At 35.1% G+C, this 27396-nt stretch overlaps 1 protein-coding gene across 2 annotated transcripts in view; it reads left to right on the forward strand.

Annotated features, from left to right (window-relative positions):
• Window positions 1-27396, forward strand: part of TET2 (tet methylcytosine dioxygenase 2) — a 148125-nt gene that overhangs the window by 10813 nt on the left and 109916 nt on the right. Inside the window, exon 2 of one of the 2 annotated variants that reach the window (XM_023220130.2) lies at window positions 11316-11349. The exons of the other annotated variant lie outside the window; for it this stretch is intronic. The gene's annotated coding sequence lies outside the window, so the exon portion shown is untranslated. The remainder of the gene's footprint in view (window positions 1-11315; window positions 11350-27396) is intronic. 2 annotated transcript variants of the gene reach the window in all.

A 27396-nucleotide genomic window follows, 5' to 3' on the forward strand; every position in this document is an offset into this window, starting at 1 on the left:
AGTAAATAATTATTTTAGTACAAACAGATACATTGTACCAGGAAAAAACATACTTTAAACTTTGTCTTGTCAATTTTATCTTTCTTCCAATTTAGCCACTGAAATGTTTTTTTCTCCAGTGAAGTTATATTATCTACGTAAGTTGAATGTAAAACAAGGTAGTACTTTACTTTTGGAGTTGTCTTCCACATTACAGCTTGTGGAAAAACACTGGCAGAAAGCAAAGCTAATAGACATTTTGCTTTTGGCTCCCCTTATTAATGGCTAAGATTTAATTATGTATTTCTACTGAAAAGCAAACTTGAAAAAGACATTTGGTTAGTAACTGTGGGAACTAAAAATTTCTATTTTTTTTTTATTTTATTTTATATTTTTTGGTAGAGTCTCACTCTCTTGCCCAGGCTGGAGTGCAGTGGCATGATCCTGGCTCACTGCAGCCTCCTCCTCATGGATTCAAGCGATTCTCCTGTCTCAGCCTCCCGAGTAGCTAGGATTATAGGTGCCAGCCACCATGCCTGGCTAATTTTTGCATTTTTAGTAGAAACAGAGTTTTGCCATGTTGGCAAGGCTGGTCTTGAACTCCTGACCTCTAGTGATCCACCCACTTTCACTTCCTAAAGTGCTGGGATTACAGGCATGAGCCACCACTCCAACACCAACTTATTTACTGTTACAACTTATTTACTTTGAAACAATTTATTTACTGTTAAAAAAAATGTGGTTCTTGTTTCAAATAAGAAATTTTACGGACATCAACTAATTTTTTAAACATATATTGTAATTTTAAAACATTTTTATTAACATGTTTTTCAAGAGCATGGGAAATCTAGGGTATGGCATTTTAAAGTGACTTTAAAGACAATTCTTGGGTTTTGTTGAAGTCAGAATATTTTTTAAAATACATTGAGTTTAATTTACTACTGACAGTTTTTCTTCATTTATTTATTTATTTTTGCATTGTTATAATTAGTCATGCCTTAATCCTCAGGGTTTTTGGGAAACTCTTTATATTTAGGAGTTAAAAATTTAGTTGTTGACATTGAAATTTTTCTCTAGTATTGATAAGAATTCAAGTGTTTAAGGAATGGAGTTTACTTGTTTTCTGTTCACAGACCCACTGCAAAAGATATAATGAATGTAGATGAAGGTGAAATCTGAGATAGGAAGAGAGGTAAAATACTAATTCTTTTTTCTTCACCCATGGAAAGCCATTGAATGCTGAATGAGTCATGTTGTAATTTAATTGGGTGTAAATTATAACTTTGTAAGTCATTTGCCTACTTAGTGTATATCTCTGGTTTTTATGTAATCCATCTCTCATATCCCAGTTTACACTAAAGTAAATGAGTGAGCAAGAATAAGTCTTGCAAATAGAGGCAGTAGAAAGTGCATTCAGAATGCATTGCTTAAATTATAAAACTGATTCTAAATTGAATTAGGTAGAGCAGTTAATTTAGATTACAAGAAATGCAACAGGAAAAAAAAATTCCAGTTCTTCCTCTTTTTTTTTGGAAAAAAAGAAAGAAAAGACAAATCACTCTTAGTTAGAGATAATTCCTTGACATCTGTATGATCATTTTTAGGGCCAAAAAAATAGTAGGTTTCTCTTTGGAAATTGTAGAAGCTTTCTCTCCCTCCAGTTACCCGCGGTCACATCAACATTTGACACGTGGGTACCGTGCACGTGGCAGCACTATTTACAAACACTATCCTAGGATTCCAGAGACTCTTATGTAACAGTGGAGAGAGTAAGCTTTGAGTGTCTGTGGGCGGAGGAATCAACACAGTTTAATTCATGGTCAGCGAGCCCTTGTCTGGCTCTGATAGGGTCATGAACCAAAGATCAAGGTGTTTGGGTCAGGATCTTCCCTAACGCACGGTTTTCCTACAAAAGCCTCAAAAGCTGTGCCTAAATACAAGATTAATCTTTTTTACTTTTATTTATTTATTGATTTTTATTTTTGTGAGACGGAGTTTCGCTCTCGTTGCCAAGGCTGGAGTGCAATGGCGCCGCGATCTCGGCTCACTGCGACCCCGCCTCACCGGTTTAAGCGATTCTCCTGCCTCTGCCACCCAAGTAGCTGGGATTATAGGCATGCCCCACCACGCCTAGCTAATTTTGTATTTTTAGTAGAGAGGGGGTTTCTCCATGTTGGTTAGCCTGGTGGTGAAATCCCGACTTCAGGTGATCAGCCCGACTCGGCCCCTCAAAGTGCTGGGATTACAGGCGTGAGCTACCGCACCCGGCTAAGATTAATCTTTTTATGCACTGCAGCAAACAGAACTAGTCATGCCAAATCATTTTTGTGATGTGGGGAAACGTGAGCAGATGATGCTTTGGATCTGATTATAATTCACAGTACCCTTGTAATTTACCTGAGGTTTGCATACCTGCCTCCCAGCCTCACAAAATGCCTTTAAAAAATTACATCTTGGCCGGGCACTGTGGCTCACGCCTGTAATCTCGGCATTTTGGGAGGCCGAGGCGGGTGGCTCATGAGGTCAAGAGATCAAGACGATCCTGGCCAACACGGTGAAACCCCGTCTCTACTAAAAATACAAAAATTAGCCGGGCGTAGCGGCAGAAGCCTGTAATCCCAGCTACTCGGGAGACTGAGGCAGGAGAATCGCTTGAACCGGGAGGCGGAGGTTGTAGTGAGCCGAGATCGCGCCACTGCACTCCAGCCTGGGCGACAGAGCATGACCCCGTCTCAAAAATTTTTTTTTTTTTTTTTTATATTTGTAAGATCTTAAAAAGAGAATTCATGAATGACTTCCCATACTAAACAGTCAGAACAGAAAATACTCAAGAAAACTCTTGGTTAATCATGCTCTTTAGTATACTATTATACCTGTCTCTCCCCTTTCCTCATCCTCAGTAAATTCTCTCAACCCTCCTTCATTTTTAATTTCATATCAAGACCTAGAGCTAAAACAACAACAAAGCCTTAAGTCTCTATATTTAGGGAATGTGCCTTCTATCCCAAATTGATTTTTAGAGCTTTTCATTTATTTTTATCAATACAAAGCAAGTTGGAATTTAAAAAAATAAGACATCAAGAATTTAAATGTCTAACCATGTGTATTTGGTGTATGTGTATTGGTGCTATTCATTAGCTGTAAGCAGACTGGTTTGAATATTTAAAGTATGAGCAGAATTTGAGTTCTTTTTGTATTACATCTAAGGATCATTTGAGATGGATGTCATCATTGACCATCCAAAGTAGAAGGCTTCTTGCCTAACAAAGAATTGAAATTAGATCATCAAAGAATTAATTTATAGTTAATTGAAAAGTTAGCTCATTTGACTGCTTCTTTCATAGAATTTGTTTTTGTAATTACACTACCTTTCTAAAGATAGGAAAAATCAGTCTTTGAAATGTGATACTATAAATGAAATATTTTTTAAAAATAAAGGATCTTTTCCCAAGAGCTAAACCAATCACCAAATCTGTTTTTTTTAATTATTTTTGCTATTTATTTATTTCCCAAGAGCTAAACCAATCACCAAATCTGTTTTATTTTAATTATTTTTGCTATTTATTTATTTATTTTGACAGAGTCTGCCTCTGTCGCCCAGGCTGGAGTGAAGCGGAGCGATCTCGGCTCACTGCAACCTTCACCTCCTGGGTTCCAGCAATTCTCTGCCTCAGGCTCCCGGATAGCTGGGATTACAGGCACTTGCCATGACACCCGACTTATTTTTGTATTTTTAGTAGAGACGGGGTTTCACCATCTTGGCCAGGCTGGTTTTGAACGCCTGACCTCGTGACCCAGTTGCCTCGGCCTCCCAAAATGCTGGGATTACAGGTGTTTTTCTTTAAGTAATATTTGGTATAAGAGAACTTTATATTTGGCATAATTTAAATATTATCTGACCAAATCTTTTACATATAGAAACTCAGGTTTTAGCCATTTAACATCTAAAGCTGTTCTCATTTAGAAGAAATTACCAAAAGAGTGACTCATTTAACAATAAAATCTAAGGATAGATATTTTTTCATTCTGTTGCAGAGCAAAAACAGCCTTCTGGGTATGAAAAGATATTACTTCTTTAGTGTTTATCACTTATAATTTATTATTGTACATTTCCGATACATTGCATTAAGATATGGTGAGAGTAGGTTATAGATTTTTAAAAGTTCTTATTTGCTTGATTTATCTACTTGCTTTTTTAGTGCCGGACTAGAAATGATGTATTTCTCTCAATTATCCTCGGCCTAAATAGTAAAAGCTTGGGTGAAATTACTTATGAGTGTACTTTTCCTGCACAGAGCAGAGCTGTAACTGAACACTCTTGAGCATTAACAAAAATCATCTTATCTTTTATTAGAACATTAATATTTTCCTTCTTTCTCAGACCTCTGTTTCACAGTAAATCATATATGGATATAAGCTGCAAGTGCTCAGAATTTGATTAAGGCTATAAGTTAATGAATTTCTGCTAAAAGGATTTAAATATAACTATCATTTGACTGTACTTTAGTTTCACTTGAAGGGGCAAGCATGCAATAAACATTGATGTATTCAGTGCATAGACTGTCTTCATAAAGATGAGACTGAGTGACAGTTGTCTCTGTATTATAAAATATCAGAATGGTGGATTGAATGTGATGCATACCAAGGAGCAATGTGGAAATTTTAGGCTGTTCATCTTTTTTCAGTTACTACTAAGTGTATGTATGTGTTTTGAACTTTTCATATTTAAGCTGAATCCTCTTTGGTAGAAGTGGTTAAACAGACTATAGTAAAAGTCTCTGTCTAGAAATATAAAACAAAAAAATACTGATGTCTTGCATTTTCCCTAATATCTTGAAGGTGCTCAAAATCTTCAGGGTCTTTTGTATAAACTACTTTTATATGGTTCCTGTAGAAGACAGCTGAGGCACCAAACATACAAAACAAACAGTTTGCTTGGTGATGATAACATTCGTGCGAGGGAGTTCTCTCTTGCATAGGAGTCCCAGGTTACCCTAATGCCTTCCCACATGGTCAAACACATGGAGCTTTCACATTTATACACAGCTCCAGAATTCTGAAGCCTGCAGTTGTTTAACAATGGGGTACAGGGATAAAGAGTGGTGTTTGTCTCACTAACTGTTTAATGACCTGGATCATGAATATTGATACAGAATAAGAAAGCACTGTCCTGACTGAAGGGGAAACATGGTAGATGCCTAAAGGAGGCTTTTCCCTGCCCCACATTGTTTATTTTAAACTATCATTACCACCTGAAAGGAACTTTTCACTTTGAACTTAAAATAGTAGCTTTTAACCCTGACAAGCAAGTAAGCACTTTAGTATTCAAGAACTGAAGGTGACAAGCCCTGAGGAGTGTTACTGTCTTTCATAACCAAGCTGACTCAAACTCTTGTAGAAGCTAGTATAGTTACTTCACCATCTTTAATAACGTTGCTGCATACCTTCATAGAAACAGAGAGTTGGAGCAAGAGCTGCATTTTCTTGTTTTAAGTGTTTATCTATTATTTACATTTTATTTGTGAAAATATGCCATTCGTATTACATCTAGAAATACTTTCCAAAACCACTATGTTTGTATAGAACTATTTTGCTTAACATTAGGATTCTATTGAAGAGCCTCTATCTGCAATAATACGGGGAGAAAATCCCCTTTTGTGTGATAGATTAATGATAAAGAGAAAGAAAAGGTGAGAAGTAATTTTGGAAAATATGCAGTGATAAACTAGTGGTATTTATGAAGTAAACACCAGCAACTGTGCTTGGCATGGATAATTGTCTAAAAGGATGAGAAAAAAATGTAAAAATCAGGAGACTATAAATTTTTCAATTAATAAATTTTCTATCACAAATTATGAATGTTTAAAATATCTGTTTTAAACTCTTTTTCCTGCTTGTAACAAATTATCAGACTTTTTAATCTACCTTTTTTGAGCTTTTCATCTTTTTCCCTGAATTATAGATTTAATTCTGTGTATGTATGTGTGTGTTTGAATATATTTTTGTATTTTAGATCTAGATTTGTAAACTAGAGCTGTTTCTAACTGCTTATAAGACACTGCCACCTGGATTGCCACCACCTTCACTGCAGTATTTCAGTAAACAATTCATCAAAAACATAGTTTATTTTCAAACATAGAATCATGGATTGTTACCAGCCGAAAGGACTTTAGAGATTCACTAACCCCATTCCTTGCATTTGCAGATGAGAAAATGAAGGCATGGGAAGGTAAAGTCAGTTCCCTCAAATAGCATAAAAGCCATATATATTTCTAATAATAGCTACTATTGATTAAGTTCTTATGTTGGGTTAAGTACCATGCTAAGCACTTTCCAGAGATTATCTAATTCTTACATCATCTATATTTTTGTTGGTGCTATTTCTCTCCCCACTTTACTAGGGAAGAAACCAAGACATGGGGTTAAATAACTTCTCTATAAATTTTGAATTATCTATGGAATCTCCCTATTTGCAAATCTCCATTGTCTCTTTGTGCATAATCAATGTAAATCAACTCTTAAACAGTTGTATGCCAACAAGCAGTCTGGTGTTTGGAGCTAGAAAGATTCAAGAGTGTGTATGTGTGTGTTCCACCTTTATTGAGGTATAATTGACAAGTAAACAGTCGACAAAACTGTACATGTTTAAGGGATACAATGTGGTGTTTTAATATACATATACATTGTGAAGTGATTTTACAATCAAGCTAATTCACACGTCCATCACCTCTCAGTCATTTTTTTGTATTTATGGTGAGAACACTTAAGAGCTACTCACATGTAGTCAAGGATACCATACAGTACTAACTACAATCACTCTGATGTACATTAGATCTCCAGAATGTATTAAATATTCATCTGGTATAACTGAAGCTGTGTACCCTTTGACCAACCTATTTCCCCTACTACCCAGCCCATGGCAACCACCATGTTACTCCCTGCTTGTATGAGTTCGACTTCTTTAGATCTACATGTAAGTGAGATCATGCAATAGGAAGATCTAGTTTAGAATCTTGACTTTCCTTTTTGTTAGCTGTGTATGTCATATTCAGGTTGCTTTAGCATTTGTGAATCTGCTTCTCCACCTGTAAAATGAGAACAACTAATAATTCTTATCTCTTGGATTACTGAGAGGATCAGATGAAGTAACATAAATAAAACAGCCAGCATGTTACTTGGCAAAATTGTAGTGATTGAATGAATATTTGTTTACTCTTCAAGCATGTGTTGAGCAACTGTGTATCAAGCAAGAAGAAAGCCATCGTCTTTACCCTTCTGGAATATAGAGACTCATAGGAAATAATCAATACTTTGATTTTTTTTAAAGCATAATGAGATGAAAATTAATAGGACTCATAGACTGGTCAGTTGAGGATTTTCCCAGGATGCTTCTAGCCTCTGCTCAAAAGGTGTGAGTTCCCAGTTGCCTGAACAGGTGCTAGAGTTGGCATAGCTTTCTCAGTATTGGGACCTGACAGGGAGATTGCACAAGTGTAACAGCACAGCCTCTGAAGATTGGCTCAAGGAGGAAGAGATGAAGGATTACTTCCATCCCTTTTATTGTTTCAATCAAGATATAAATTATGAGCTCATAGTACCATCCTTTCACTATCATCCTTTATTATCTTTATTAGATACAATGAAATAATACAAGTTTGTCCATAGAAATATTAAACGATAGCAGGCATGATTTAGAAAGTACTAAGGACTGTAGATATTACTGGTTTTTCCTCTATTTTATATCATATTTTTAGGAAGAAGAGACAAAATTTTGGCATACTTTGCTTAAAGATAGATGATAGTCGGCCGGGTGTGGTGACTCATACCTGTAATTCCAGCACATTGGGAGGCTGAGGCGGGCAGATCACCTGAGGTCAGGAATTTGAAACCAACCTGGCCAACATAGCGAAACCCCGTCTCTACTAAAAAATACAAAAAGTAGCCAGGTGTGATGGCGGGCGCTTGTAATCCCAGCCACTCAGGAGCCTGAGGCACGAAAATCACTTGAACTCAGGAGGCAGAGGTTGCAGTGAGCTGAGATTGTGCCATTGCACTCCAGCCTGGGTAACAGAGGGAGACTCCGTCTCAAAAAAAAAAAAAAAAAAAAAGAAAAGAAAATTGTCTTGGTGTGCTAATCAGGAGCTTCCTGTGAGAATGGAAATTCCTTACATGGCAGTGTCACAGAATTTTGAGCCCATGTGAAAGATGTTTTTGAATGTCTCTTAAAATAGTTAATGGTTTAAAAATACATTATTTATATGTCAGAAACTGTTAGCTTTCATTGAGATTGAAGTTTCTTTGAGAACTAGGATCACATCTTATATATCTATTGAATTTCCCACAATAATTATCATGCAAACAAATGAATAGCAGACCCTCAATAACACTTACTGATTATTGCCATGTATAAGTTGGGATACTCTGGAGTACCTTTCTAAGTTTGCACTTAGGGAAATACAGAACACGAAATGTTTGATTGGTTGCTTAGTTTCCACAGTGACTTTTCAAAATACATAGGAGTATGCTAACAAACAAACAAACAAAAATATTTTAAATACTACAGTCATAAGTATGCCTTTATTATTCTTATGCACAATGATACATTTGCTTTAAAAAATTATTTATCAGTGTCAGACCATACCTTTCTGAGTCTCCACTATGTAAGATGTGAAAGTTAATATTCTTCAATTCCAGCTACTTTTCTTGCCTTCTGTGAACTCCTGTATTCCATATCATTACTTCCTATTGCTAAATTTATAATATTTATATTCTGGTTTGCATCTATAGTTAATTCCTTTGTGCTTCATTTCTCAGTGCTAATTGAAGAAGAAAACCCATCATTTACAATGTCATGATTGTAATAAATAAAATTCACTGTAACACCAAGCAGTATGGTTGAACATGTAGAAAAGGAAAAACTGATCCTGTGACACTAAAACTTAGCTTGTTCTAAGGATGCTACTTTAAGCATTAGGGTAAAATGGATTCCCTTTTGCTACATTCTTTCAGTTCCTCAAAATTATGCCACATTTTTGTTTCTTTCACATTTGGACTTAGATTTTCCTGTAAGCATTCCAGTTTTCTTGAAATTTTTAATTGCATTTTTTGTTCTTGTTGACAGAAGAAACATTTCCATCGTATCACAATGATTTTTTCAGATTTCTTAATTATACCATTTGATGAATGAAATACACTTTCTTCTTGAAGTCTGATTTTTCTGTTCTAATTTAGAATTTCTTCTCATTTTTCTCCTGGCTATGTCTATTAATGCTTTAGTCTCATGTCTTTGTATTTGATTATTATTTTTCTTTTTACTACTGTTTTTCTTCTAAAAAAAAAAAAAAAAAAAACAGAGGTTTTTACAAATATTGTGCTGAGTCCTTACATGTCCAAAATACCTTTTATTTTTCCTCATAGTGCATTCATAAATTATTGTGATTAGAACCATAAGTTCAAAGTAATTTTTTCTCAGAACTTGGGAAACATTGGTACATTGTTACCTTTCATCTAGTATTGCTTATGAGATAGATATCTGATGCCAGTCTGATTTTGTCTTTCTTAGATAACTTTTTCCCCTATTCACATGTTTATTAGGATCTTTATCTTTTCACTACTGAAATTCCTCCAGATATGGCTCTGTTAAAATGTATTCTTCTCAGGACTTGATGATTCTGTACAATCTGGAAACAACTGTCTTTATTTAGCTTTAGGTACTTTTCTTCCATTGTACCTTTGATCATTTCTTTCTTCTTCTTTTCTCCCTATCTTTATGAAACTCATGTTAATGGTGCATTAGAACTTGTGAACTGATTTTTCTTATTTATTAAGTTCCCTCACATATTTTTAATCTGTTTATCTCTGAATATTTTATTTTCTCAACTTTTGATATTTTTGTTAGTTGAAATTTAATTTCCAAAAAGTCAATTTTCTGTTCTCTGATTGTTTCTTTTTAATGGTAGCCTATTTTGTGGCTCAAATTCTATAAAATGTATTAAATTTTGTGAGAAAATTAGGCAAACAAAGAAAACTAAATTTTACCTAACTATATCTGAAAACAATATAACTAAAATTAAGAAAAGTGCATATATGTGTACACGTATACATACGTGTATATATGTGTACACATATGCTACATATACATGTATATGTAGTATGTGTACATGTAATATATGTAGTATATGTGTATATATGTATATACACATGTATATCTATATACATGTATATGTACAAAGACAAAATATGTATATAATAGTTTCACTGTACTTTATTTGCTCCCCTTTTAAAAATAATAGTGCTGGAGTTTATGATTGACTAATTTTCAGAACTTGGTGTGTATGGTTGTTTATTAAGCCCTCAATATTCTCATCTAATGCTTTCGTATTACAGTGCCCAGGCAGAGTTGACTGTGCTAATAGTCCTAGCAGTAGAGGTTCATCCTGTACAGCTCTAAGGTGTAACTATTTTCATTTCTGGGCCCTTGAAGATACTTTGCTAGTCTTCATATCTGTTACCTATCTTGCTGTTCAATAACAGGTAATAGAAAAGGAGATAAAACTTAAATGTCATCATTTTCCACTGCTTAGCAATCTTTAAAAATAAATATGAAACCCAAAAGGACATAATCTTGCCTAGCTTTAAGGAATGAAGGAAACACTAGAAACAGCAGAGAGAAAAGGAATAACCAATTCTCCAACACGTTCTGTTGACTCTACCTGTAAAGTATATTCAGGATCTGACTACTTCACACCATTTCACCAATTTCCATCTCTGTTCAAACCACCTTCATGTGTTACTTTGAAAAGTGCAGTTTCCCTGTCATGGGTTTCCCTGTTTCTAGCTTTGCTCCCCCTTCTTACCTCACTGTGGGTTTTTACCCAAACAAAAATTCAAGTGATCATTTAAAAATTAAGTCAGGTCATGCCTCTCCTCTGCTTAAAACCATTAATGGGTCTCTGTTTCACTCAGAATATAAGCCAAAGCCCTTTTCATGACCCACCAGTCCTCAAGTGAATTGGCTGCTATTTGTGTTTCTGATTCCATTTCTTGCCACTACTCTCCCTCATTCTATTCTAATTTCCTTGGTTTTCTTGCTGTCCTGGCAACAAAACGAGCATCCTTTTTCCTCCAGGCCTTTGCACTTGCTGTTCCCTCTTCTTGGAGCACCCTTCCTTCAGAGAGCCACAGGTATTGCTTCTATCTTTCCTTCTAAAATCTCCTTGAGTATTACTTTTTCAGAGATAAATTCCCTAACCATTCTGTCTAACAGAACTATCACTCTTAACCTTGCCTTATTTTCTCTTTTTTTTTTTTTAATTTTATTTTTTTTATTTCCATAGGTTATTGGAGAACAGGTGGTGTTTGGTTACATGGGTAAGTTCTTTAGTGGTGATTTGTGAGATCTTGGTGCACCTATCACCCAAGCAGTATACACTTCACCCTACTTGTAGTCTTTTATTCCTCGCCCCCTTCCCACCCTTTTCCCCTGAGTCCCCAGAGTCTATTGTGTCATTCTTATGCCTTTGCATTCTCATAGCTTAGCTCCCACTTATGAATGAGAACATACGATGTTTGGTTTTCTATTCCTGAGTTACTTCACTTAGAATAATAGTCTCCAGTCTTATCCAGGTCATTGCAAATGCCATTAACTCATTCATTTTTATGGCTGAGTAGTACTCCATCATATAAATATACCACAGTTTCTTTATCTACTCACCGATTGGCGAGCATCTGGGTTGTTTCCACATTTTTGCAATTGTGAATGGTGCTGCTATAAACGTGTGTGAAAGTATCTTTTTCATATAATGACTTTTTTCCTCTGGGTAGATACCCAGTAGTGGGATTGCTGGATCAAATAGTAGTTGTACTTTTAGTTCTTTAAGGAATCTCCACACTGTTTTCCATAGTGGCTGTACTAGTTTACATTCCCACCAGCAGCGTAGAAGTATTCTCTGTTCACCATATCTACGCCAACATCTACTGTTTTTTGATTTTTTAATTATGGCCATTCTTGCAGGAATAAAGTATCGCATTGTAGTTTTGATTTGCATTTCCCTGATCATCTGTGATATTGAACATTTTTTTCATATGTTTGTTGGTCATTTGTATGTCTTCTTTTCAGAATTGTCTATTCGTGTCCTTAGCCCACTTTTTGATAGGATTGTTTGTTTTTTTCTTGCTAATTTATTGGAGTTCCTTGTAGATTCTGGATATTAGTCCTTTGCCAGATGTGTAGGTGGTGAAGATTTTCTCCCACTCTGTGGGTTGTCTGTTTACTCTGCTGACTGTTCCTATTGCTGTGCAGAGGCTCTTTTGTTTAATTAAGTCTCACCTATTTATCTTTGTTTTTGTTGCATTTGCTTTTGGGTTCTTTGTCATGAAGTCTTTGCCTAAGCCAATGTCTAGAAGGGTTTTTCTGATGTTATCTTCTAGAATTTTTATAGTTTCAGGTCATAGATTTAAGTTTTTGATCTATCTTGAGTTGATTTTTATATAAGGTGAGAGATGAGGATCTAGATTCATTCTTCTACATGTGGCTTACTAGCTATCCCAGCACCATTTGTTGAATAGGGTGTCCTTTCCCCATTAATTTATGTTTTTGTTTGCTTTGTCAAAGATCAGTTGGCTGTAATTATGTGGGTTTCTTTCTTTGTTCTCTGTCCTGTTCCATTGGTCTGTGTACCTATTTTTATACCAGTACCATGCTGTTTTGGTGACTATGGCCTTCTAGTATAAAGCCAGATAAGGTGATTCCGCCCAATTTGTTCTTTGTGCTTAGTTTCGCTTTGGCTATGTGGGTTCTTTTTTGTTTTCATATGAGTTTTAGAATTGTTTTTCCTAATTCTTTGAAGAATGATGGTGGTATTTTGATGGGAATTGCATAGTTTATCAACCCTTGGCAAAATGTTTCTGCTTTTCTTAAAAAATTTTTATTGTCTGCTTTCCCCAGTAGATGTGAGTACTGTGAGATGAGGAACATTGTTTGGGTCACTGACATGTAGCGTCAGCATACCAAACAGTGGCTAGCACATAGTGGGCACTCAATAAGTATTTGGGGAAAGTTGGAGTGAATGAAAATGGTTTCTAAAATGGCAATGACTGTAGTCCCAGCTACTCAGAAGGCTGAGGCAGGAAGATTGCCTGAGCCTCAAAGTTTGGGGCTGTAGTGCACTATGATTGTGCCTGTGAATAGCTACTGCACTCTAGCCTGGTCAACATAGTGAGAACCCATCTCTTTTAAAAAATGGTAATGAAATAATCTTATTTTTACTGCTTTTCTCTTTAAGGCTGCCAGTGTTGTCTTTTCTTTGCTGATTTCTCCTCATTGTAAATTGAAGATAGATAAAATATCCATTGATTATTTATAGGTAAAATTAGGCTTTTGGATCCATGAGGTATAGCTGAGACAATCTTCCAGGAGCTTCTGGAGCCAAGGAAACACTGGTCACTAAAATACCATTTATATTGGCAACTACTCTTTTTTGATACTAGTGTTTCAATTACATTGTGTGTTTACAAGCCTGTTGTGGCTACCTCAAAATATAAACATGATGTGGGACACTACTTGTTAGTTTTGAACAGCTGATTTATAAATAGACTTAGGGTGCTCAAGCCTCCTGCAAGATGAGCACTGCCTGTGTTCTTCCTTCTGCTTCCTTTATTTCAGTTGTGTGTCTACCAACTTCCTCCTCCTTCTACACTGGGAGAAATTGGACTGTTTCCAATATCTTTAACATCTGCTATCATGATGAGAAAATATCTTTTCTGGGTTTGAAATACCTTCTTCATTCATTTTTTTAAATGGCGGAAATAAATTCAGAGTGTTTTGAGCGCAGTTTTCTTCCTGCTGTTATTGCTGGCTCAAAATCCAGGAGAATTTCAATGTTATTTTTGAGCTCCATGATGGGAGTTCCATTTCTGTTTTATTCAAAGTGTTATCCCCAGTGTCTAGCACAGTGCGTGGCACATTATAAGCCTGTAATGTTTATTTAGTGGATGTAGACCAGTACCATTAAAGAATTCTCATTCCAAAGATTTAGTGGCATGAAAAAATGATAACGATTAATGCTGTACTCCATGCTAAGGAAATGAAGTGCAAATTGTTACAGTAGTTCTTTATTTTTCTTCCAACTATAGAGAATTTTCTGAAATTAGAGAAGCATTGATTAATGAGTTTTAATATATGTTATTGATCGAAATAATATGTAATCATATAACCAAATAAGATAACACAAGCCAGTAGTTTGTCATTCATCTTTTGTTCTTTAAAAAATGACAGGAAGATTAGAATAAGAGAAAAAATTAGAGGTGAAAACAGTTTTCTTCGAACCAGCAGTGTAACTTACTTCTGTAATCCTTAAATTCTGTATTGGTGCTACCAAGATGCAACTCTTAAGCTACAACTGCCTCTTTATAAAGGATGCTGTTCCCTGCTGCCTGTGTAATGATTGCCCATTTACAGTCAAATGAACAATACAGTACCTGGGATGGTGAAGAAGGTGAAGCAACAACTTTAAAATAGCTGTGGGTAAACCTACAGAAACAGACTATTCTCTTTCTTTTTTTTTTTTTTTATTTTCTTTTTGAGACGGAGTCTCGCTCTGTCCCCCCCCGGGCTGGAGTGCAGTGGCCAGATCTCAGCTCACTGCAAGCTCCACCTCCCAGGTTCACGCCATTCTCCTGCCTCAGCCTCCCGTGTAGCTTCTAGATTCCATTATTCATTTTCATACGCCTGCCTTTATCTGCTCTGGAAGCCTGTTTCCTAATCTTTCGAGACTTACCATCACCTTCATATGTCCATAGCATGCATTTCTTGGACAGGTAAGATAGAATTGGTATATATTTGGTATAGCAAAAAGTCATGGTTGTCTTTAGATTATATCCATGGTGTTTTGTGTGATACTGGGCAGAAAGCCTACTGTTTCTTCATCTATAAAATGAAGGACCTGGGCAAGATAAAATTTTGTGAAATTTCACTGAACTTTGAGCTCAGCAAAGTAGATGTGTGTGTGTGTGTGTGTGTGTACGTGCATGTGTGTTCGTGTATGTCTATTTGCAATGCATCACAGACCTTAAATAAATACTGTTGACCCTTGAATAATGTGGAAGTTAAAAGCACCAACCCCCTTCACTGTCAAAAATCCACATGTAATTTTTGACTCCCCATAAACTTAACTACTAATAGCCTGCTCTTGACTGGAAGCCCTGCTGATAACACACACAGTTGACTAACACATATTTTCTATGATATGTATTATGTACTATATTCTTACAATAAACTGAGCTAGAGAAAAGAAACAGTTATTAAGAAAATCATAAGATAACGAAAATATATTTACTGTTTATTAAGTGGAAGTAGATCATCATAAAGGTCTTCATCCTTTGTTGTTTTCATCTTGAGTATGCTGAGGAAGAGGAGGAAAAGGATGGGTTGGTCTTGCTGTTCCAGGGGTGGCAGAAGTGGAAGAAAATTCACATATAAGCAGCCCATGCAGTTCAAACCTGTATTGTTTAAGGTCAACAGTATTTGTTACGTTGCATTTTGTAAGTGACCTTGTCATATTTTTTTTAGTGAAAAAGAATAGTGTTCCATTCAAATGCCTGTATGTTTATGAGAAACATTTCAGAACTATGAAAGTTGAATTCAAGGTTTCTTGCAGATTGTTTGTATACTTTCTGTAATACAGAAAGTATTATAATGTACATGTAATGTAATACAGAAAGTATACGTAATTTTGTCATATAATGAGAATACTAGTGGTCTTAAGACTTGAAACGATTAACTGATAAACTCTTTATGCAACTTAAAAAGAAAATCTTTCGGTGAGGAAAGAGTATTCATCAGAAGTATTCTAGTAGATGACATACTTTTGGTAATGAAATTGATATGGGCAGTTAACAGCATTTTCCAAGTTGGCTATGCTGCTACTCTCTTATACAATGATACTATTTTTCAGAGCAGAAAGCAAATTAGTTTTATTTTTATAAACCAAATTTTAAATATCCCTTTAGAGAATAGAACATATGAAAAAGTATCTGCTTCTCAGACCTCTCAACAATATAAATTTTCTTCTTAAGAAGAAATTTATTCCTGCATGCCACCACAAAGGATAAAAAATTTACCTATCCTTAGTTTCTAAGAGGAAAATGTGCACAAAATTTCTATCCACTGTGTGCCCGTTACCAAAATAAGTTCCTAAACTAATCTTTTAAGAAAAACTCAATCTTGGTTAGGCGTGGTGGCTCACGCCTCTAATTGCAGCACTTTGCTAGACCGAGGTGGGTGGATCACGAGCTCAGGAGTTTGAGACCAGCCTAACCAATATTGTGAAATGCTGTCTCTACTGAAAATACAAAAAAAAAAAAAAAAAAAAAAAAAAAAGATTAGCCAGGCATGGTGGTGCGCACCTGTATTCCCAGCTACTTGGGAGGCTGAGGCAGGAAAATGGCTTGAACCCAGAAGGCGGAGGTTGCAGTGAGCCGAGATTGCACCACTGCACTCCAGCCTGGGCAAAAGAGAGAGACTCTGTCTCAAACAAACAAAAAAGACTCAATCTTACTAATAATCTGCAGATAAGAATGAGTCATTTTAGTCAGTAAAGGAAATAAATTCTAGTTTTAAAAATGACATAATTTGCTACAAGAATGCAAAGGTGATGACATCAGGAGAAAAGGGATTTGCTGATTTGTTTTCTCTACTACTTAGCAAATACAGACCAAGAACTCATTATTCAAATATTTATTACATGGTAAATTAAAACGTTTATAAAATTAGGCTCATATTCTTAGGATTCCTGTTAAAAAAGTGACATATAAACAAGATTATAATCTAATGGAGATTAATATTGGTTGAGAAAAATCTTGAGACTTCTTGAAGACTTCAATTTAATAAAATATTGACTTAGGTAGATATATGTGAGGAAATATATGCATGCAAAAATAGTGTATATATTTCTTAAAAGAGTAGGTAGCAATGACTTCAAAGAACCATAGCAGTCCCTATCAACATATATATTAACAAAACAATTATAAACATGAACTTAGTATGCTAATTATATTTCTACCCAAAGCTTCAATTTGTTCTATAGCTATAGTGTTCATATATAAATAAAATTTTAGGGGTATCAGAGTTAGAATTATGAATTTGATAAGCCTACCCCTTATTTGATAGATCTTAAAAGATATTTTAATCACTGTGTTCTTCTAAAGAAATGTATTTGTACATTGCAAAACAACCCTTTTTGAGAACTAGGCTATGCTTACAGATTTTCTTGCCACTATTATTTCCTAAAATTTATTTAGAATAGGAGATTGATATTTTTCTGGGATGACACATGGTTAAAAAGTAAAAAACAAAACAAAACAAAACAAAAAACTTAAAAAAAAAAATACTGAGACTTTGGGTTTCAACCTGGCATGTAAGGAGCTTAGAAGCCACCACTCCATCCTAACAACAAGTAAAAAGCTGAATAAATTGGCAAATTAATGACTCTTCTTAGATCTGTCAGAAAAATGAGATTATAGGGCAAACAACTGCATCAGATATTAGAGAAGCAGACAGGTAGATGTAAAGAATCACAACTTACTGGGGCAAAAACCTACAAGGAAAATTTTTGTGGGAATGAGTGCCAGATAGGAAAACTTGAACCATAATTAAAAAATTGCTCAGTGTGGGCAGTTGTTCAGTGTGGGCAAGTCGGAGGGTTAAAAACTCCAGGAGGACTCAGTTATGGAAGGACCTGTATTTTTGTGAGTTTAACCTCTAGGAATGTTCACAGTGAATACTGGAGAAAATTCCCTAAGGGGAGAAGAAAAGGAACCATCTTGAAATATGTCAGAGCATTTTGTTGGACTCAAGCCTGCCCTCAAGTGAAACTATTTTATCAGAGCCTAAACTTTTGGGATTTTATATGAGCCTAACCTCCCAAAGGGAAGGGAAATACCTAAGTTCAGCCCCCTTTTAGCTTTCCACATAGAGAAGGAAAATATGTAAGTCTAGATAACTCAAACTATCCTGTCCATGTTAGGAAGCCTAGGGGAACTGAGAACACTGGTGAAGTTCATAGTCCATGAGTAGTTTCACCAAAGAGTGAGACCAAATCATAAGGCTAAAGAATCCTTCCCTTTCCCACACATTTTACTATCATATTACTAAAAGCCTATTTACAGCAGTTTCTTTTACTGAGTATATCATGTCTGTCATTCAGCCAAAAAATTATAAGGCATGCTAAGAGGCAGGAAATGCAGTTTGAAGACACTGAATAAGCATCAGAAGCAAAATCAAATATGGCAGTGACATTGGAATTATCAGACCAGAAACTTTTTATAAAACTATGGTTAGTATGCTAAGGGATTTAAAAAAATGACATACAAGAACAGATGAATAACGTAAATATAGAGATGGAAATTTTAGGAAAGAACCAAAGAGAAATGCCAAGTATCAAGCATAGTGTACAGAAATGATTAAAAATGCCTTTGATAGGCTCATAAGTAGATTGAACATAGCCGAGGAAAAAATCTTTGAAGTTAAGGATATGATAATAGGAACTTCAAAACTAAAATGCAAAGAGAAAAAAGACTGGGGGAAAAAAAAACAAACCAGAATATTCAAGAATTGCACGGGAACTACAAAAGGTGTAATGTACATGTAATAGGCATACTAGAAAAAGAAAGGATTAGACGCAATATTTGAAGCAATAGTGTGTGAAAATCTCCCCCAGTTAATGTCAGACACCAAACCACTCCTCCAGAAAGCTCAGAGAACACCAGGCAGGATAAATGCCCCAAAACTACACATGGGCATATTATATTCAAACTTCAGAAAATCAAAGATTTAAAAAAAAAAAAATTGAAAGAATCCAGAAGGAAAAAACACCTATAGAGGAGCAAAAATAAGAATTTTATCTTACATAGCCTCATAAACCGTGCAAATAAGAGAGTAGAGTGAGATATTTAAGATGTTGAAAGAAAAATCCAGCTGTTTACAATTCTGAACCTTGCAAAATTATCCGTCAGAAGTTAAGAAATAAAGACTGTCTTAAAGAAACAAAATTTCAGGAATTTGTTGAAATTCAACAAATTGAATTTGGACCCTCTTGCAAAAAATGTTTAAAGTTCTTTAGAGAGAGATAAAATGATGTAGGTTAGAAACTCAGATCCATATAAGGAAAATAAAATTAGGGATATAGTAGTATTTCCCAACTTCATAAAGAAAATACACAATAACCTATAGCTTACATCATACTTAATTTTTAGAAACTCAAAGCTTTCCTGCTAAGATCAAGAACAAGATAAAGATGTCTCCTCTTACCACTTTGTTTCCTACTGGAAGTGTTACCTAATACAATAAGACAAGGGAAAGAAAATGAAAAGCATACAGATTCAGGAGGAAGAAATCAAACTGTCTTTGTTCACAGATGTCAGTTGTTTATATAGAACATCCGAAGGATCAGAAAAAAAAAAAAAAACTGGAATTAGTAAGTGATTATTGTAAGGTTACAGAATACAAATTTAATATAAAGAAAGCCGACCAGTTTCCTATATACCAGCAATAAACAAGTGTAATTTGAATTAAAAACACATTACCATTTACATATTAGCACCCCAAGTAATGAAATACTTTTGTATAAATCTAACAAAATATATACATGATCTGTGTATTTATTCATATGAATAAAACTACAAATGTCTAATGAAAGATACCAGTGAACTAAAGAATGAAGAGATGTTACATGTTCATGGATAGGAAGGCTCAACATTGTCAAGATGTCAGTTCTTCCCAACTTGATCTATAGATTCAGTGCAATGCCATTAAAAAACATAGCACAATGTTTTATGGATATCAACAAAAGGATTCTAAAGTTTATATGGAGAGGCAAAAGAGCAGAATAGCCAACTCAGTGTTTAAGGAGAACAACAAAGTCAGAGGACTGATACTACTTGACTTGAAAGCTTACTGTAAAGCTCAGATAATCAATGTAGTGGGTACTGGTGAAAGAATATTCAAATAGACCAATGGAATAGAATAAAGAGCCCAAAGAAACCCATATAAATATAACCAAATGATCTTTGACAAAGGAGGAAAGGCGATACAATGGAGCAAAGATGGGCTTTTCAACAAATAATGCTAGAAAAACTAGTCATTCACATACAACAACAAAAATTTTTTAAATCCAAAATGAGTGTAAACACAGATCTTATATGCTTTGCAAAAACTAACTTGAATCATAGACCTAATGTAAAATGCAGAATTGTAAAAATCCCAGAAGATAACATAGGAAAAAACCTAGATGACTTTGGTATGGCAGTGACATTTTTTAGATACAGCCCCAAAGGCACGATACATGAAGGAAATGATTGATAAGCTGGACTTAACTAAAATTTAAAACTTCTGCTCTTTGAAAGACAATATTAAGATAATGAGAAGACAAGCCACTTCTGCTCTATGAAAGACAGTATTAAGAGAATGAGAAGACAAGCCACAGATGGAAAAATTATTTGCAAAAGATACTTCTCATAAAGGACTGTTGTCCACAGTGTGCAAACAACTCTTACAACTCAACAGTTTGAAAATGGACAACCCAACTTGAAAAATGAGCAAAAACCCTAAACAGATACCTCACCAAAGAAGGTACACAAGTGTCAAGTAAGCATATGAAAAGATGTTAAACATCAAACATCTTTAGGGTATTGAAAATTAAAACAACAATGAGATACCGCTATATACCTGTTAGAATGGCTGAAGTCAGAACACTGATGAAACCAAGTGCTGGTGAGAATGTGGAGCAACAGGAACATTCATTCATTGCTGGTGAGAATTCAAAACAGTGTAGTCACTTTGGAAGACAATTTGGCAGTTTCTTACAAAACAAACATACTGTTAACATATGATCAGCGATAACACTCCTTGGTACGGACTTGAAAACTTATGTCCTGGCCAGGCATGGTAGCTCATGCCTGTAATCGCAGCACTTTGGGAGGCCGAGGCAGGTGGATCATTTGAAGTCAGGAGTTCAAGACCAGCCTGGCCATCATGGTGAAACCCCATCTCTACTAAAAATACAAAAAATTAGCTGGGCATGGCAGTTTGTGCCTGTAATCTCAGCTACTAGGGAGACTGAGGCAGGAGAATCACTTGAACCCAGGAGGGGGAGGCTGCAGTGGGCTGAGATCGTGCCACTGCACTCCAGCCTGAGTGACAGAGCAAAACGCCATCTCAAAAAAAAAAAAAAGAAAAGCAAAAATAAACAAAACTTATATCCACATAAAAACCTGCATACATTGTTAACAGCGTTACATAATTGCCAAAACTTGGATGCAATCAAGGTATCTTTTAATATGTGAGTAGGTAAATAAACTATGGTACTTCCAGATGAAAGAGTATTATTCAGCACTAAGAAATGAGCTATCAAGTCATAAAAAGACATGGATGAAACTTAAATGCATATTATAAAGTGAAAGAAGCTAATCCGAAAAGGCTAAATACTGTATGATTCCAACTACATGACATTCTGGAGAAGTCAAAATTATGGAGACAGTAAAAAGAGCAGTGTTTTCCAGGATTTAGGAGGAGGGAGGAATGTATAGGCAAATTTTTAGAGCAGTGAGATGAATCTATATAATAATACAGTGGTAGATTCATGTCATTATACATTTGTCCAGACACCTAGAATGTAACCACCAATAATGAACCCTAATGTAAACTATGGGCTTTGGGTATCAGAATGCATCAATGTGGGTTTATCAGTTGTAACAAATATACCACTCTGATATGGGAGGTTGATAGTGGGGAAGGTTGTGGGTCTGTGGGGACAGGGGTATATGGGAACTTTCTGCTGTTTTACTGTGAATCAATTTGACTACAAAGTTTATTAATGTTAAAAAATGTAGGCAATCTGAAAAAATGTTAATAAAAAAAACTAGTTGAATGTATCAGTTCATTTTCACACTGCTATAAAGTACTGCCTGAGATTGAGTAATTTATGAAGGAAAGAGGTTTAATTGACTCACAGTTTAGCATGGCTGGGGAGGTCTCAGGAAACTTACAGTTGTGGCAGAAGTCCACTTCACGAGGTGGCAGGAAGGAGAAATGAATGCAGAAGCAACTACCAAACACTTATAAAACCATCAGATTTCATAAGAACTCACTATGATGAGAACAGCATGGGGGAAACCGCCCCCAGGATCCAATTACTTCCACCTGGTCTCTCCTTGACACATGGGGATTATGGAGATTATGGGGATTGTAATTCAAGATGAGATTTGGGTGGGGACACAAAGCCTAACCATATCAGTGATAAAAGTATGTCTTTTCTTTTATCAGGTGCTATAGTGTTTCATTTCAAGTTGTCTTTTTGACCTCCATTTTCCAATTTGGGGTTAGGAAAAATAACTTCGTCTGCTTCTTAATTGACCCACAACCTTGTTTGCAATGAAGAATCAACACAAATCTTTCATTAAAAGAAGTAGGGGAGGTGATCGGGATATCCCTTAGAGTCCATGGGCATAATTCAGTTGCCTTCATTCAATGCCAATGATACTGCAAAGGCTACAAGGCAAATTCATGTACCTCCAGACAGACTCCATCCTTTTTCTCAAAGTATTCAAGATAAAAAATCTTGTTTAATTTTATGTGAGGATTTTTTTCACCATCTATCCTCAAAAAATGAAAAATATCCTCTTCATTTGGGAAATAAACACTTATAATAGAAAGTAATTTGTAGTCAGCTGTTACACTTAGATGATTTGTGTCACCTCTGACCTGCTTTTTGATAATGCATGACTTCATTCATGGCTCTAGGTGACCTGTGTACCCTGACCTGGCATAAACCTAGAGTATTAAGTCATTTCAGTGGCACATGTTTGAGGGAAGATTGACATCCCACTGGAAGACTATCTACAGTGAGATCCTCTAAAGCAGCTGCATTCCTAGTGAGGCATGATTAAGTTTATCCCACTATTAGGTTCTTCAGTATTACTTGTCTTGCCCAAGAGGAAAGTTTTTCTAGCATGCAGAGTATCTGGTTTTTAATGGCTACTGGGCTGAAATAAAATGTGTCTGCTAAGGGTTGTTCATTTGTCTGTCTCCCTGCTTTCACTGTTTTTTTCTTGGAGATTGCAGTAGTTATGCCTTTCTGGTCAGCTGGCTGTTGACCTATCATAGAAATGACACTTTCACATCTCCAAGTGTAAGGAATTAGATGCTCCAGGCCTCACTTAGTTTCTCATCCAAATCAAGGACAAGACTTTCAGTATTGATTTCTCATGGCCTATGAACCTGAGTCAACTTGGCATGAAGGACTTTTCAGACAAGCTTCTTTAAACACAGAGTCAGTGGCTTCTTTTTGCCAAACTCTACTTTGCTCAGTGATAACATTAAAATACTGATTTGATTCGTTCCTGGTCTAAAAATACTTCCTTATATTCCGAAATCTTAATCATTAATACATGGAGGAAAATACAAATTCTTACATGCCTGTGCTTTTCTGCTGTTGTAGATATATAAAATATATACAAATGTGTTTTATAATTATTGAGTTCTTTTAAGTTTTATCTTTTTTTGTTTTACTAGGAAGCAAAATTATGTTTATTTCAGAGCTTATTTACTGCATTTAGAATCTTATGACACTTAAAAACCTTTCTAAAATGTAAATATTCTCCATGATCTCCATGGTCACAAACAGTATTTCACATTCTAATTGATATTGCCCTTTTATCATTTTTTTTTTCTTGGGAGCAGTCTCACTCTGTTGCCCAGGCTGGGTTGCAGAGGCACGATCTTGGCTCACTGCAACCTCCACCTCCCAGGTTCAAGCGATTCTCCTGCCTCAGCCTCCTGAATAGCTGGAATTACAGGCACGTGCCACCACACCTGGCTCATTTTGTATTTTTAGTAGAGACAGGGTTTCACAATGTTGGCCAGACTGGTCTCGAACTCCTGACCTCAGGTGATCCACCCACTGCAGCCTCCCAAAGTGTTGGGATTACAGGTGTGAGCCGCTGCGCCTGGCCCTTTTATCATTCTTTTAACTCAGATCCTCAAATTTATCCCTCCATGTGAAGCTGCCTTCCCTAATTATGTACTGTCCTAGTTTAATCTTTATTCCTTGTTTGCCTCTATAAAACCAAGTTTAAAAATAGTCTCTGATTCTATAAATCATCACTCTTATGCTCATTTATATTTCTGTCTAGAATATTTTAAAGCCTTTAATAAAGTTTCTACTATGCAGTCTCCCTTTCTAAGCTACGATCTGTATGCTTCTTGGCCATGTTTTTTGTTACTGTTTGTGTTTGTCTCTGTGTGTGTGTTTGTATGGTAGTGGTTTGCAAATTCTCCATTTAGTCACAATATGCTTTTGGAGGATTTTCCTTCTCCTGAGAATTTCTTGATGATTTTTATTTTGTCATGTGATGAAGAATGTATGTCAAAGCACCATTGCAGAAATAGTGCTTTTCTATTTACTTGCACTCTTCCATCTTAGAAGAGCTGGTGATAGACAACCAACTCTTCTTTTATCTTGGTTTCTACAACACAGAGGTTGCTAAGCGACTTTAATCCCTTTAACACAGGACAATCAACAACAACAAATTCCTGCTTTCTTTAGATTCAGATATTTCACTTAGAAAATCTAGCAAATAAAAAATGGTTTAAAACTTTTTTAAATGTGTAATTCTGTACAATCTCACATCTGCAACATTGCCCTAAATATTTTTTACTTATGCTGCTGTTTCTTGAGCATTATGATATGCTTATTCATAAGCAGTCAACTTGTAAGTAGCAATAGTGTACCTACCCCCTTCCAGGAAATTGAAGATGTGAAAATCCAGTTTAATATGATAATGACAGTTACTTTGATGAAAAATATGTCACAATTTGTTGTAAAAATACTCATTTGAATTTCTGATTGATTTATAGCACCCTCCAACCTTAAGTATGATTGAATTTATAGCTTTTTATACTACTTTATTTAGGGAGAAGTGTGTTTAAATTATGTTATCTTGGTTATTACTTGAAAGTTTAACCTCATACCTTCATTTTTATATAATTTTAATATTATGAAAATATTTTATGTAATTTTGTGTGTAATTCAAAAACATTTTTAAATATTGCATCTTTAAATTTTAATTTCTTTTATCAAATTTTCCCCATCATTTGTTCTCTAGCTACAGCCAAAGTTAATAGTTACATTTTTTTTCCAGTAACAAGTGGTAGATTTGCAAAGACTTGTAACAGTTGCTTAATACTTTTTTTATCCCTTATTTAAAAATCATGCAAACAACCGGAGTTGATAGGCAGCAGGTGCACATGAGTGTGGCTGTGCTGATGGTTACTGAAAGATTTCCAAGGTAGCTAGTAATTCTGCTACCCTAAGCCACTATAGCTCCTTCCCCATTACTCCCTGGGTCTACCCACAATCCTGCAGCTAGAATAATAAATGGCATGTAGGTTCCTCTAGGATCCTCCTCCAGCACTACGTCCCATGCCTTGACATATGAGCTGTTAAATATTTTGATTATCACTCCTGTGTGGCAAGAGAGACATCTATTTGTCATAACTTGATGTTTACTAAACTGCTTTTAAGAATACCTTATGATAAAAATAGACACTTGCAATTTTGCAGAATGCATAGTTTGTTTTTAACAAACCAGGTAAATATAACTGCAGAGTTTTCCTGTATGTTTTGAAATATTTTAAAAAGTATTTTTTATTTGCCTTTCTATTAGAAGTAAAATTAGATAAAAATTTTCTTGTTTCAATTTTTAGATGAAAATTAGAGAATACTGTTAATGAAGGAATATTTTTTTAAAATAGTGGCTGATCCAATGTCAGCAATTTTATACTATAGTGTAAAATTTTATTTTGTACTTTGCCATCCCATTAAGCATTGGAATTTTTATAATTGTTCCTTTGATGTTTATATTGATGATATTAATGTAATGTCTTTAAACCTTAGCTCATGTAGGTCATGTGACTTAAAGTGTCCTTAGATGATGATATTATTTGGGCTATAAGTAATTTATAACATAAGTGATTTAAAAATTCATTCTTTCCATCCATTTTTAAGAAACTATAAGGTAGGGTTCATGTGTACCTAATACTTATCACCCAAAAATAGGAAAAATGAAATCCTTTTAAAAATATCTGGGTTAATGTTATAGATTGGAAGCAGTTTTTAAAAAGCACTTAAAGTCTACCAGTTTATTGATCCTCAATCTATGTCTGTTTTAAATGGATGCAGTTAGCAGTTCAGTCTAAGAGAACCATGGTAGTAGACTCATTACTCCCAAGAAACCATTACATCACTTTGTAATATGAAATTACTAAATATAAGGAATAGAATATATATTGTAAAAATTCCTTTGGAATCAATAATAAGCATTGTGGCTATCAATTATAGTTATATATTACAATGTAAAGGGTATCTTTTTATAAACTTAATATCACACAAGTAGACTTAAATTAGAATAATTCCATTAATATAATTTTGCTTGTGTTTTTATACCTATTTGTTCAATAACTCTTTTTCCTATATATATATATTTTTATCTCAAATTCGATAGTATCTAAATCATGGAATCATGAAACCTTAAAGCTGGTTTGCAACAGAAATAATACAATTTAACATCTTACAGGCTCTCTAGTCCTCGGTTTCTTTAAGTGATCAGCTCAAGATCATGAGGTTATGGAGGATTAGAGTCAGAATTAGAACCTGAGATTAGTTTATACTTTGTTAACTCTTCTACAGCCTACCCCCTTAGTTTGCCTATGGGTTTATGGAAGTTACAGGAGAGACATTCTGAGATTCAGCTAAAAACCTAGCTCCCAATATAATTAATTGTCCTGCAATCAGCCACACACATACAATTACAAATACCTGAAGTTTCTTGTGTCAAGAAAAAGAAAATGACAAATAAAGCATTCAAATCAATGCAAGTTACCTTTCTTTGCCCCTTTCTTCCCCTTTCACTCCTTTCTTCTCCTATAGTACTTGAAATTTCTAATGGGGATCTCTAAAATGCCTGAATGTTAGAAATGGTAAGTGTATTATAGAGAATTATATTTTCTATTTTAGTGGATGAAAAATAAACCATACCCTTAAGAAGCTTTTCAAAGTTAAGATTTTGAGCACACCCTTCATTGGCCCAGTCTCTGACCAGTGAGGTCAAGTATTAGCAAGCGTCAGAATGTCATGTAAAAGTTTGTGTTTCAGATGCGGAATTTCTTTTGCTTTTTGTGCGTGATGTTTATACGGTATTTTCTTCTGATGTGTTTTCCATCTTGGTTTTTAAAAATAACTATTATTTTAAAAAATAGTCCCTCATAACTTCTTTTATTTTTGGAAACTATATAAATTGATCTGATAATCTATACACAATGCCTTGTGACTTTATACCTGTACCTCTCATGTTGCAGTGTTTGGT

This window comes from Piliocolobus tephrosceles, chromosome 3 (genome assembly GCF_002776525.5).
Source record: "Piliocolobus tephrosceles isolate RC106 chromosome 3, ASM277652v3, whole genome shotgun sequence".
NCBI classification, from domain to species: Eukaryota; Metazoa; Chordata; class Mammalia; order Primates; family Cercopithecidae; genus Piliocolobus; species Piliocolobus tephrosceles.